Source organism: Rhinopithecus roxellana, chromosome 2 (genome assembly GCF_007565055.1).
Source record: "Rhinopithecus roxellana isolate Shanxi Qingling chromosome 2, ASM756505v1, whole genome shotgun sequence".
Lineage (NCBI taxonomy): Eukaryota > Metazoa > Chordata > Mammalia > Primates > Cercopithecidae > Rhinopithecus > Rhinopithecus roxellana.
Window position 1 is genome coordinate 145889028 of NC_044550.1, and position 12770 is coordinate 145901797.

The following is a 12770-nucleotide window of genomic DNA, read 5'->3' on the forward strand; positions in this document are numbered from 1 at the left end:
GGAGTTAAGCTGTGAGGATGAAAAGGCATAAGAATGATACAATGGACTTTGGGGACTCAGGGGAAAGGGTGGGAGGGGGACAACAAATTGGGTACAGTGTATACTGTTTGGGTGATAGGTGCACAAAATCTCCAAATCACCACTGAAGAACTTATTCATGTAACCAAATACTACCTGTTCTCCCAAAACCTATGGAAATAAAAAATTAAAACAAGAGACATAATGAAAGCCTTCTTTTCTGATGAATCTGAAATATCAATTGGTTGCTAAACAAAGATATTGGATTTAAGTGGAGATTCATAAAAAATAAAATACACATTCTTAACGTATTTAACTCAAAGTATAAATGTACAAATTGTGATGCAGGGCAAAGAACCTTACTTTGCATAGCGGTCTGCTGTTTGAAACTCTGCATGTTTTTGTAGCAGAAATCTCACTCAGGCATAGTCGATGGTTTGCTTCACTAAAATGGAGACCAGAATGTACCGTTTCCTTTTACCCCAGTTTATAGTTAGCTTACTCCAAAATTCGACAGCAATGTTTTAGCAACTCAAAAAGTCTTTCCAGAGCATTATAACTGGATTTACCAGCAATAACTTTTACTCGATTATTTGGATGAGTTATGAGATATTTAATTAAATGATTATTTCAAGAAGTACAACAGGAATAAGCATACTAGGGAACAAGCCCCACTTACAAAGCACCAAGTCAATTCATGGAAGCCAAAGAGCATGTACACACCTAAGAGCCTCTGGGTGTGAGCATAGCGTGCTGTGAGTACCTGGCAGAAGGCTGTAAGGAAGGAATGTGGCTGAAAGGAATTCAGGTTTGTCAAGCTGAAGTCAGCAAAAAAGATCCACTATTTTTACAGCATCCATTTAAAAAATTGTTCCTTGCTACAAGGGGGTTACAATACAGCAAAAGAAAATTATAAGACATTAAAAATGAGTGTACCATAAAGCTTTCTGATATGATTGCCCCTCTTTGATAATTTCAGAAATCAACATGAGCTTTAAGAGGCCTCCCTTGATAAGTTAGAGTTTGACTTGGCACTGGAAAGGAGAGGAGAATTCACTCAGGTAATAGAAATAGCACATAATAAATTTTAACTTCACATTCAAAATTCTCCAGAATATATTTTTTTCTACTGCTGTGTCTCCACCTCTTAAAAGATTACTCTACTCAGAGTTTATTTACTTTCTTGATGTTGGTACACTTGCTTCTAGATCCATACAATTTCCATATGAGTCTAGAACTACCTTACCACACAACAAGTTAATTCTTCCTATGTCTATCAAAAAATCACATATCCACGGCTGAGAATATCTAAAACCTAAACAAATGCCAATAGTGACTCAACGTATAATTCTGAAACATCATAAAGGCACTGTTTTCTTTCCTGAGATTGTTTTTTTTTTAACCATCTGTGGGTCTGTATCCAGGATTTAAATTATTCACAGTTCTCTTCTGTTCCACTGCTGCTTTTTCTTCTTGGGTAGAAGAGACTCCATGGAAAAAGACTACGTATCAAATGTGTACTGTAAACGTCCCTTTCTCTTCCTTGTGGCTCCACAAACAGAGGGTGGTCCTTTGTGATACAACCTAGACGTGCACTAAGTGTAATATGCTTTTCAGATATTATTTTGGCTGTAGTTTCTGCACATGTTATTCATTATTTTTCTTATTTGCTATGCAGTAACTCTCACTGCCCTGTGAACATTAGACCAGAGCACTGGAAATGTTTACCACTTAAGCTAAGAAATATATAGGTGGTCCATCTTATATGAAGCTTGTTTTGCACTCTTTTGATGGGATTAGCTAAATGAATCACCTTTCTAAATGAAATATGAAGATTATATGTGTATATATATATATAGATAGATAGATAGATAGATAGATAGATGTATAATAAAGGATAATTTAAGAATTGCTTATAGGTAGCCAAAAAGAATACAATAATTTATCCTACTGGATTGTGTTTTGGGATTAATAACCTAAAAAATTCTTACATATACACAAAATTATACTAACACAATATGATCTCAAAGACTTATACTGGAAACTTAAAAATTACTATAAAGTTGCCTTTAGAAGGTAAATCTAGAAAACTTTTTAGGAAGACTATGAAGGAATATAGTATTTTCTAGTTCTCCTGAAATGTTTTATATAGTGACCAAGCCCAGTATTTACTAAATTTCTTTAACTTCCTCAAACTTTAAATTTGAGGTCTGTTCCAGGTGCCTGTTTAGAGGTCAGAATCATTAGTGAGGGGATCTGCTCTGCTTTTCTTTGCAACAAACTTCCTAAGATTTCTCCTGTGAATATCAGTGTATTTCCTACTGACTCATATTTTGTTGACTATTTAAAGAAATTACAAAAGGAGAGAACAACGTAAACTAGAAGATCTTACTTGAATCCTTCTGAAGTAAAATTTGGCAGGTTCATTTATAAAATTTTACATTGAGAAGAAATTAAGATAGAGCAAAAGAAAAAAAACCTGATATACAAAAACTACAAAATATTGTTAATTCACCATCAACTTGTTACTGGAATGAAAACAGCAGCTTACATGGCAAGTGTTAAAAATGATACTTAGCAATACGGTACATAATGAAACATTCAACCACTTTTGGTTAGAAATTGCGCTATTCAAATGACTGATGAGTGAGAGCTCTCCTAGCCTCCAAAACCAACATCTGTTGATGTATTGTGCAGTTGTGGGCATTCAGGAGACCTTACAATATAGGGACTGAGTCTACAGAAATAAAATACAGATAGCCTTTCCATAGGACAAAAAAGGAAAGCAAATTTAAAAGATTTCCTTTCTGCAATGCATTTTAGATATAAAACTTCTCTTTTGTGCAATTTATGTGGTTATAGGTAAACGTACTGCCGTCTGCTTCAATGATTCAGATAAGTAGTTTAAATAGGGACCATTTCTATTGATGGTATTTGATTATAAATATATGTGCACGTGTGCACTAATTAGCAAATAGACCTATGAAAGGCACTAAAAAGGAAACTCCGCCTAGTATAGATATTTATTATGGTATTCACACCAGAAAGCTTAGTTTATCTACAATACTGCTGTTCATTTTCTCTTCAGAAAATATCTTCTAGTTATGTTGAACCTAGCACTGTACTCAGCACATAGCAGATTTAAAAATGGTAGCAGGCTCTTCCTAAGCTGGTGCTTAGCAAGGAGAAGGCCATGTTCAGTTCAAACACCAAGACTGTGAAGCCCAACAGCAAGAAACCAAATGAGTTAGAAGAGTCTGGCATCTTCCAGGCTCTTCTGGAGCTGGAGATAAACTCGGACCTCAAGGCTCAGCTCAGGAAGCTGAGTATTACAGCAGCCAAGGAGCCTAAGTTGGTGGTGGCCTGAAAGCGATCATAATCTTTGTTCCTGTTCCTCAACTGAAATCTTTCCAGAAAATCCAACTCCGGCTAGTACGTGAACTGGAGAAAAAGTTCAGTGGGAAGCATGCTGTCTTTATTGCTCAGAGGAGAATTCTGCCTAAGCCAACTTGAAAAAGCCACACAAAAAATAAGCAAAAGCATCCCAGGAGCTGTATATGACACAATTTTTGAGGACTTGATCTTCCCAAGTGAAATTGTGGGCAAGAGAATCTGTGTGAAACTGGATGGCAGTTTAATTAAATTTAAAAAAGTTTCATAAAGGTTCATTTGGACAAAGCATAAGAGAACAACATGGAATGCAAGGCTGAAATGTTTTCTGGTGTCTATAAGAAGCTCACAGACAAGGATGTTAATTTTGAATTCCCAGAGTTTCAATTGTAAACAAAACTGGCTAAAGTATATTCACAGTTAAAAAAAAAAAAAAAAAAAAAAAGGTAGTGGAACTAAATAAATGGAAATGTTACAAGAAAGACACATTTGGCTGGGCGCAGCGGCTCATGTCTGTAATCCCAGCACTTTGGGAAGCTGAGGTGGGCAGATCATGAGGTCTGGAGTTCAAGACCAGTCTGGCCAACATACTGGTCTCTACTAAAAATCCAAAAAAAAATTAGCTGGGTGTGGTGATGTGCACCTATAATCCCAGCTACTCAGGAGGCTAAGCCAGGAGAACTGCGTGAACCAGGGAGATGGAGGTTGCAGTGAGCCGACATCGCACCATCGCACTCCAGCTCAGGTGACAGTACAAGACTCTATCTCAGAAAAGAAAAAAAAAAAAAAAAAAAAAAAAAGAAAAAAGAAAAAGAAAGAGAAAGTAACATTGCCATTCTCATTCATTTTTGACTATTCACTGTTAAGAAGCAAAATCTGTTTAATAAGGTTCATACCTAGAGTATAAAGGGAACTATGGACATTGGATTCTCCAGGCTCTCTTCCATGTGTAGGGAAGACAGGAAAAAAGTTATTAGGTAGAGAAGGAAACATTCACCTCTTCATGGGAAAGAAGAATGAATTAGGTATATTCAGAATTGGGTATATTCAGAATGAATTAGGGCCAGGTGACAGCATGCCTCTACATGCCACAGTAACAAACTTGTAATGTCGCAGTCAGCTCTAAGCAACAGGAGATGTTAACAGTTTTTGATATAAAAAAAGAGCATGGTTGAGGCTGTTCCTAAAAACGTTAATTTGGATTGCCCAAAGTATGTTTTATATATATCTGAATATGATCTAGGGAAAGGACAATGAAAATGAAAATAAAAACTCAGAGGGCTCCAAATAAAAGTGGCTTCAAAAATGACTCTGAGGTTTCAAATTTGGGTGACTGGGAGAACGAGGGTCTAAACATAAATGGAAAAGGCAAGAAGAATATTGACAGCGGAAAAGTATCAGGGAAGTTCTAGATACTCAGAAGTTTAGACAGTAGTGGGATACCCTAGTGGACTCATTTAAGTAGGCTGACTGAAAAGTTGGAACTGGACTTGGAAAAGACTGCCGAGTTGGGAATGTGCCTTCAGGTGTCATTCATTCAAGTATTTCGTGATCCTTTAGTATGTGATTAAATCTCTGGGGAAGAACAGAAGGAGAAGAAAGCAGATCTCAGGACCTTTCTTCTGCCCCCAAGAGTTATTAAGGACTTTTATTGAGCTACTATCCTGGGAGTTAAATATTGTTAGCCTATATGATAGTAGTCCCTCTCTGTACACCTGCTCTGAAGAGATAGAAATTTTTCCTGTATGGAACAAGGCCATGCCACCTGTTTAGGGAGTCTTGCCAATGGGACTGGTGTGCTCTCAACTGGGAAGCACTTCTATTCAAGAAGGCATAGAGTGCTTCTCCTTTCAGCTCTACCCTGTTGTGACCTTGCTCTCAGAGTGGCCTCCATTCTCTTCCCATTCCCAGTGTGTGACTGGAGCACACACGCCCTGTGATCTCTTTTCCTGTGACTCTGGGGAGGGAAGGAAGGGACAAAATTTTTTTTTTAATTTAAACTGATAAATTAATTTTTTGAGATGAGGTCTTGCTCTCTTGCCCAGGCTGGAATGCAGTGGCACAATCTTGGCTCACTGTAGCCTCAACCTCTTGGGCTCCAGTGATCCTCTACCTCAGCCTCCTGAGTAGCTGGGACTAAAAATGTACACCACCATGCCTGGATAATCTTCTGTTTCTTTTGTAGAGATGGAGTCTCATTATGTTGCCCAGGCTGGTCTCGAACTCCTGGCCTCAAGCAATCCTTCCACCTCAGCCTCCCAAAGTGCTAGGATTACAGGTGTGAGCCATCATGCACGGCCCAGATTGGAAGGTTTAGGTTGGAAGAAAATCAGCTTGCTCTTCTCTGCCTCATGACCTTTCTGTGCTATGTAGGTAAGTTTCTCCAAGGAACCTTCTCTCACCTTAAAAATACCTAGTGGAAGATGGAACAATTGGTAGCACAGACTATTGACAGAAACTAAAATGCAACTCTGAAGATGTCAGGAGTTAAAACAGGAGGCCAGTAAATTTCAGGGTCATAATTATCAACTAAAAATCCAAGAGAAACCTTTGCGGCGATAGGAAGTGGTGAATACTTGGGAGAAGCTGAGCAGCATGGAGGAAAAGAGCGGTGTGCGAGGGATAATGGAAGAACACGCAGATGAGAAGCTTTCTGGCGGCACTGTTCTCTGCCCATAGCACCCTGTTTGAGCTGACCAGCATGAGGGGGGTGAGACTGGGCTGGATGGAGCCTCTCTCATTGCAACTGTCGAGTGTGGCTTAGGTTTGGAGCTTATGAAAACAAACCCAAAATAACATGCTTAAAAAACAAAACACTCCAATTCCAGGAGTACATCCTCAGTGCCCTAAAGCTAAAACTGTAGAAAGAATTCCTACCCATGCCTCGGAACAGGAAAGCCAGATCTTTCTGGTCAACTTGAAGGCGCAGAGCCAGGCAGGGACAGGTACCAATAATATGGCTGTGCTGACAGACCCCCGAATACCACCTCACACAGGGAATGCCATCAGAGGGCAGCTGCCTCTAACAAGAGGAGTGCTCAGGTAATGGAACTAGGGGGAAACAGGAATTTAATAAAATGAGATTGGGCCCTGCCTCCAAATTTACTTAATTAGGACTTAGCTTTTGATGTTCTTCCAAAGGGATATTAATGCCTGTTAGAAACAATAGGGAAAAGGGTCCTTTAGGGAAGCTTTTAAGACAGGAGAGAATCATGAGCGAAAAAGAAATACAACTTACAGGACCTAGTAAAAACAGATATAAGAATTTTAAAAAAGTATAATAACCAACCTTAGAGAGAAACATGAAACCAGGAAAAGCAGTTATGATGAACTAACTGAAAACAGTAATATGAAAATGTAACTGCTAAAATAAAGATGATGCAGCCTGAAAGTTCAAATCAAAAATTTGTCCAAGACATCAGCCAATTAAAGGAAAGATTGTGGAAAAAGGGGAAAAGAGGAACAGAGGGGACTACATGTATACAAATGAGAGTCCAAGAAAAGAATACGAAGGAAAATATAAAAAGTAATGACAAATAATTTTCCAGAAGAAAGACATATATCTTTAGATTGAAAGGGCTCACACAGGGCCAAAAACATAGATAAGAAAATGACACCTATACCTAGACACATTATAGTTAAAGAATAAGAAAAATTTCTAGAAGCTTTTGGAGAGAAAAAGGAGCTTACAAAAATATAAGATCAGACTGACCCTGGATACACACACAAAATCACTATCTACAGTTCCTGTCTCTTTACTGGAGAGGTGGGGGCAGGAAAGGAAGACACACTAAAACATATGGACACTTAAGGGGAAAAATTGGCACAAATAGAGTTACCAAAACACAAGAAATAGAATAAAATATAGTTTCAAACCGGCATAGGAAAATCTGATCTAGAGAGTGAAAGTCAGGGGGAGGGAAAAAAAAATGAAACAAAATTATAATAGACACCAAAATAAATGGGAAGAAATGAGGTCCAAATGGGAAGAAATGAGGTCCAATATAGCAATAATTATAACAGTTAATATAATGTTTATTTGCACCTAACACATTGAATTCTCAGAACAACCCCATAAGTTACTACTGTCACCATTTTAAAAACGAGGAAACCAAGGCACAGATAAACAATATTTATTAAGGTTTAAGGTAAAATGGCAAGTGGTGAAGCTAGGATTCAATCCCAAGCAGTGTGGATTCAGACACAGCATTCTTTTATTTTTTGGAACAGGGTCTCACTCTGTCGCCAGGCTGGACTGCAGTGGTGCTAGCTTGGCTCATTGTAGCCTTGACCTCCGCAGCTCAAGTGATCCTCCTGTCTCAGGACCACAGGTGTATGCCACCACACCTGGCTAATTTTTAATTTTTATGGAGACTCAAGGTCTTACTTTGTTGCTCAGGCTGGACAGACACAGCATTGTTAATCACTATATTATACAGAAGGATTGAACATAACCATTTGGAGAAAAAGCAAAAGACAAGACATAATGAAACAAAGGAAAGCCAGGTTAGCAAGTTAAATATCAGAGGGGAATCTTTATATATGACAGTATATAATATATACTGTCAGACAAAATATACATTTCACGTGAAATGTTCAATTAGGCTATACAAGAGAAAATTAGATATCATTTATAGAGCAACAAACATTTTAATAATAGGTGCCATGTATTAGCTCATTTATTCTTCGTAACCCTATGAGAAGAACAATTTCTATCTCTATTTTAAAGATCAAAAAACCAGGGCCGGGCGGGGTGGCTTATGCCTATAATCCCAGCACTCTGGGAGGCCGAGGTGGGTGGATCACCTGAGGTCAGGAGTTTGAGACCAACCTGACCAACCTGGTAAAATACAGATCTCTACTAAAAATAGAAAAATTAGTTGGGCGTGGTGGTGGGTGCCTGTAATCCCAGCTACTCGGGAGGCTGAGGCAGGCGGATCACTTGAACTCAGGAGGCGGAGGTTGCAGTGAGCTGAGATCACACCATTGCACTCCTGCCTGGGTGACAGAGCAAGACTCCATCTCTAAAAAAAAGATTAAAAAACTAAAACGGGAGAAGTGATCTGTTGTCCAGCTACTAAGAGGTAGAGTCCAGGCTCTGGAAAGTCTGGCCTCAGTTCCTGAGCACTACAGCACAGGGCAACACTAGCAGAGGGAAAAAGAGTGGATTGTTTAGTAAATGCTATTGAAAGAATTTGCTCATGATGCAGAAATGAATAACAAAGGATCACCCCTCCTTCATAGCATATACGAAAATAAACTCCATATGTGTAAAAGACCTACATGAAAAAACTAAAGCTGTAAAGTTAACAGAAGAGGTGGGGTGCAGTGGGTCACGCCTGTATTCCCAGCACTTTGGGAGGCTGAGGCTGAGGCTGAGGCAGGTGGATCTCTTGAGGTCAGGAGTTTGAGACCAGCCTGGCCAATATGGTGAAACCCCATCTCTACTAAAAATATAAAAATTAGCCAGTGCGTGGTGGTGGATGCCTGTAATCCTAGCTACTCAGGAGGCTAAGGCAGGAGAATCACTTGAATCCTGGAGGCAGAGGTTGCAGTCAGCTGAGATTGTGCCATTGCACTCCAGCCTGGGCCACAGAGTGAGATTAAAAAACAAACAAACAAAAAAAGTTAACAGAAGAAAATGCAGGAGTGGAAAGTCCTTTATATCCAAAAAGTGCAAACCATAAAAGGAAAAAATTAATGTAGTGTGACTATGTCAAAGCCAATGATTTCTGTTTAAGGAAGGGTATCACAGGCAAAATTAAGAAGGGAGCCAACCTAGAAGACACTTGCCACATCAATAATCAACAACAAAAAAATCAATGTCCAGAATACACAGAGTTCTCAAACACAAGCAGGAAAAAAGAGAAGAAACCCAACTGAAATTTCAGCATCCCTTTCCCCTCTTCAATGTACTGCTTTTCTTCATAGCAAGTATTACCACTAATTTTATATATGTCTATTTGATATACATCAATTATTACCATTCATATATACACAAACACACACACAGCAATTATTGTCTTTTGAATATTAGTGTGTATACTTATGTTATTGAACAACAGTTATGATGTGAAGGCTGGGATTATTTTTTTCCCATTGTTCACCACTCTATTTCTAGTACTTATTAAGGTTACTGGCACACAATGAGCACTCAAAAAACACTTGCTGAATGAGTAAGTGAATGAATAAATTTCAAAAGCAGAAACTGAGAAAGGTAAATACTCCTGTGAGAAGCTCAATCTCTCTATTAATCAGAGAAATGAAAATCAAAACAACAAGGTGTCATTTCACAACCATCAAATTGGCCAAGTTATAAATTCAGTAATACTATGTATTGTTATTAAGGCAGGGAATCAGCAACTCTGTTCCATGGATCTGGGTTGGCATACTAGTACAGCTGTTTTGGAACTATGTGGCAATTCTGATGGGAAAGAAATATACATATACCCCACAGCCAAGCATTCCCATACCCCCCCACCCCACCATATATAAATATCTCCTAAAAAAAACTCCTGCCTGGGGGGCACAGAGAGGATATACATTGCAGTACTTCTCATGGTAGTAAAGATTCGGAGGAAAACTCTGTGGTATCCCTATGAGAAGAGATAAATAAAATGATGTATATGCATTAGTGTAATAACAAGCAGTGATAAGAATAAACAAACTTGGCTAGGCACAGTGGCTCATGCCTGTAATCACAGTACTTTGGGAGGTCTAGGTGGGAGGATCGCTTGAGCCCAGGAGTTTGAGACCAGCCTGGGCAACAAAGGCAGACTCTGTCTCTAAAAAAAAAAAAAGTTTAAAAATTAGCTGGGAGTAGAGGCGCAGGCCTGTTATCCCAGCTACTCAGGAGGCTGATGTGGGATGACAGCTTGAGCCTTGGAGGTCGAAGCTGCAGTGAGCTAAGATGAGGCTGCACTCCAGCCTGGGCAAAAGAGCAAGATTCTATCTTCTCAAAAACAAAAACAAACAAAAAATAAATTTGTTCTACATATGGTGACATGGATATGTCTCAAAAACAAATAAAGGTAAAAAAATTTCTGGGCGGGCGGCTCATACCTGTAATCCCAGCCCTTTGGGAGGCTGAGGCAGGTGGATCCCTTGAGCTCAGGAGTGCGAGACCAGCCTGGGCAACATGATAAAACCCCGTCTCTACTGAAAATACAAAAACTTAGCTGGGTGTGGTGGCAAACATCTGTGGTCCCAGCTACTTGGGAGGCTGAGATAGGAGGATCACTTAAGTCTGGGGCTGGGGGGTGGAGTAGGTAGAGGTTGCAGTGAGCCAAGATCGCACCACTGCAGTGCAGCCTGGGTGACAGAGACTCCATCTCAAATTTTTTTTTTACTGGAGTATCATTATAAACACAAACCTTTTCTTCAATTCAATACACATGTAATAGATATTTTTCACAGAATCACATATATAGAACTAAAGTACAGCAAATAGATGCGAACATATGAAAGACTCGAGAATATTTTTTCTAAGGTGAAGTAAATAGAATGGGACTGGGGATAAGGGGAATACACAAAAAGCACATAAAAATCAAAGAGCAATTTGCTTTACTTCAAGATTCTAGGGAGATGGCTTGCTTGCACATCTTCTCGTTCTTTTGCTGGCATGTCCTCTAGCACCTTGCTGGTGCTTTCCCTAGAACAGAGGGAAGGCACTGCAGCGACAGAGCAGGGTCAGATATTTATGGCCCTGGGTTTTTCCCTTCTCTCTTGCTGCTATATGTAAATATGTATTGAGACCTTATTGTAAAACAAAATCATGTCCTTATTTTTAGGGATTTTCTTGGTTACAATGGCATGGATAAGTTTAATGGAACCACCAGATTGTGCAGCTGGCACCATAAAAAGAATGTCCGTTTTTTTTCAAGGAATTGTGGAGAAAGGGACACCTGCCAGTGAGGAGAGATGAGGAAATGTTTCAGTTTTTGAGAAAAGAAAGGAACAGTCTAGAAATTACTCTCCTTGGAGAGACTAGGAGACCTTAGCGAGAATTCCATCAGTATTGCAGGAAAGTTCTGTTTTAACTACCTCCCTCCATGTTCATTCACGAGCTACAGACACTTTATTATGGCCCCAGGGCTAAATTTAGGCAACAGCGGTTTTTGTACTTATAGTCTTATTGGAACAAGCCCGCATCCATTCATTCACATATCATCTAGAGCTGCTTTCATGCTACAACTGCAGAGTTGAGTAGCTGTAAGAGAGAAAGCTATATGGCAAAGCCTAAAGATACTTACTATCTGTCCCTTTACAGAAAACATATGCCCCACCCTGCTCAAAACACCAGGCCCTTCTTTAACTTGTCCTAAGTCAAAATGGCTCACAAAGGTTTACTGAAAAGGAGGTAATCACTGGAAACCATCATGGGTTCCGGGAGAACCAGTTACAACAAGCTAACTCTGCTTCCCTTTCCCACACAATGAGGTCTGTAGGCTGACAGGTCAGAGAAATGCCATAGGTTCCACACGTCATGTCCTTAGCAAATCAGAACTGTCGGAGAACTGTACGCAATCTATTAGGTAGATATGTATTTGACTGAAGAATAGAGGAGAGTGCTGATGTACTGGTTTTGTAAAGCTTTCGGGAGGCCTTCAGTAGAAAGCTACAGAGCACTGCATTTAAAATTTACGGAACAGAAAATAATCATCAAGAATTTGGATGTGGTTGTGGAAGGTATATTTGCTTATTCAAAGTTAGTATGAAACAAAACAGAAAAATAGTAAAATGAGCAAGAGGGATGGTGATGGAAATCAAGGTAACAGTTATCTTTGGGAGGCGCCTCAACTAAAGGGAGCATAAGGGGCTTCTTGGGGGCTGGTCCTGTTTGGGTGCTTGTCACAGGAGTGTGTGCACTTTGCAAAAATCCCAAGCTGTGCATTTATACTCTATGTACTTTCCATTACAGGTTACCTATCTCATCAGAATTACATAATCTGCAGTTCTGATTGTGTGTGTGTGTGTGTGTGTGTGTGTGTGTGTGTGTGTACTGGTGATGGGGGCAATGGTGATAGTGGTTTACCTAAAAGGAGTCACACCTAAAACTTTAAAATGTTGAATTACAGTAGGCTTCTGTAGCATTTAGATTTCTTATATATTTTTAGACATTTTATTGTCAAATATCGACTTCTCTGGTGGTGGTCATCATAATTGGCTAACAGGCTATAATATAGCCACTGCAGTGCCTTTAACACTACTCAGTCAAGGTGGAATAGCAAAGGAGATGGGCAGGGCTGAGCAGACGATTATTATGTTAAAGCAAACTATTGGCATTTTATGAAGTTATAAAATTTATTCAGTGTGTCCTCTTTTAGCTGTACACGTATGAAAGAAATATTCTCTCAATATTT

At 39.3% G+C, this 12770-nt stretch overlaps 1 protein-coding gene and 1 pseudogene across 4 annotated transcripts in view; one reads left to right on the forward strand and one right to left on the reverse strand.

The window, feature by feature from the left end:
- Positions 1 to 12770, reverse strand: part of ATP8A1 (ATPase phospholipid transporting 8A1) — a 267599-nt gene that overhangs the window by 58053 nt on the left and 196776 nt on the right. The gene's annotated exons all lie outside the window — the stretch shown is intronic.
- Positions 3212 to 3853, forward strand: LOC104662680 (annotated as a pseudogene).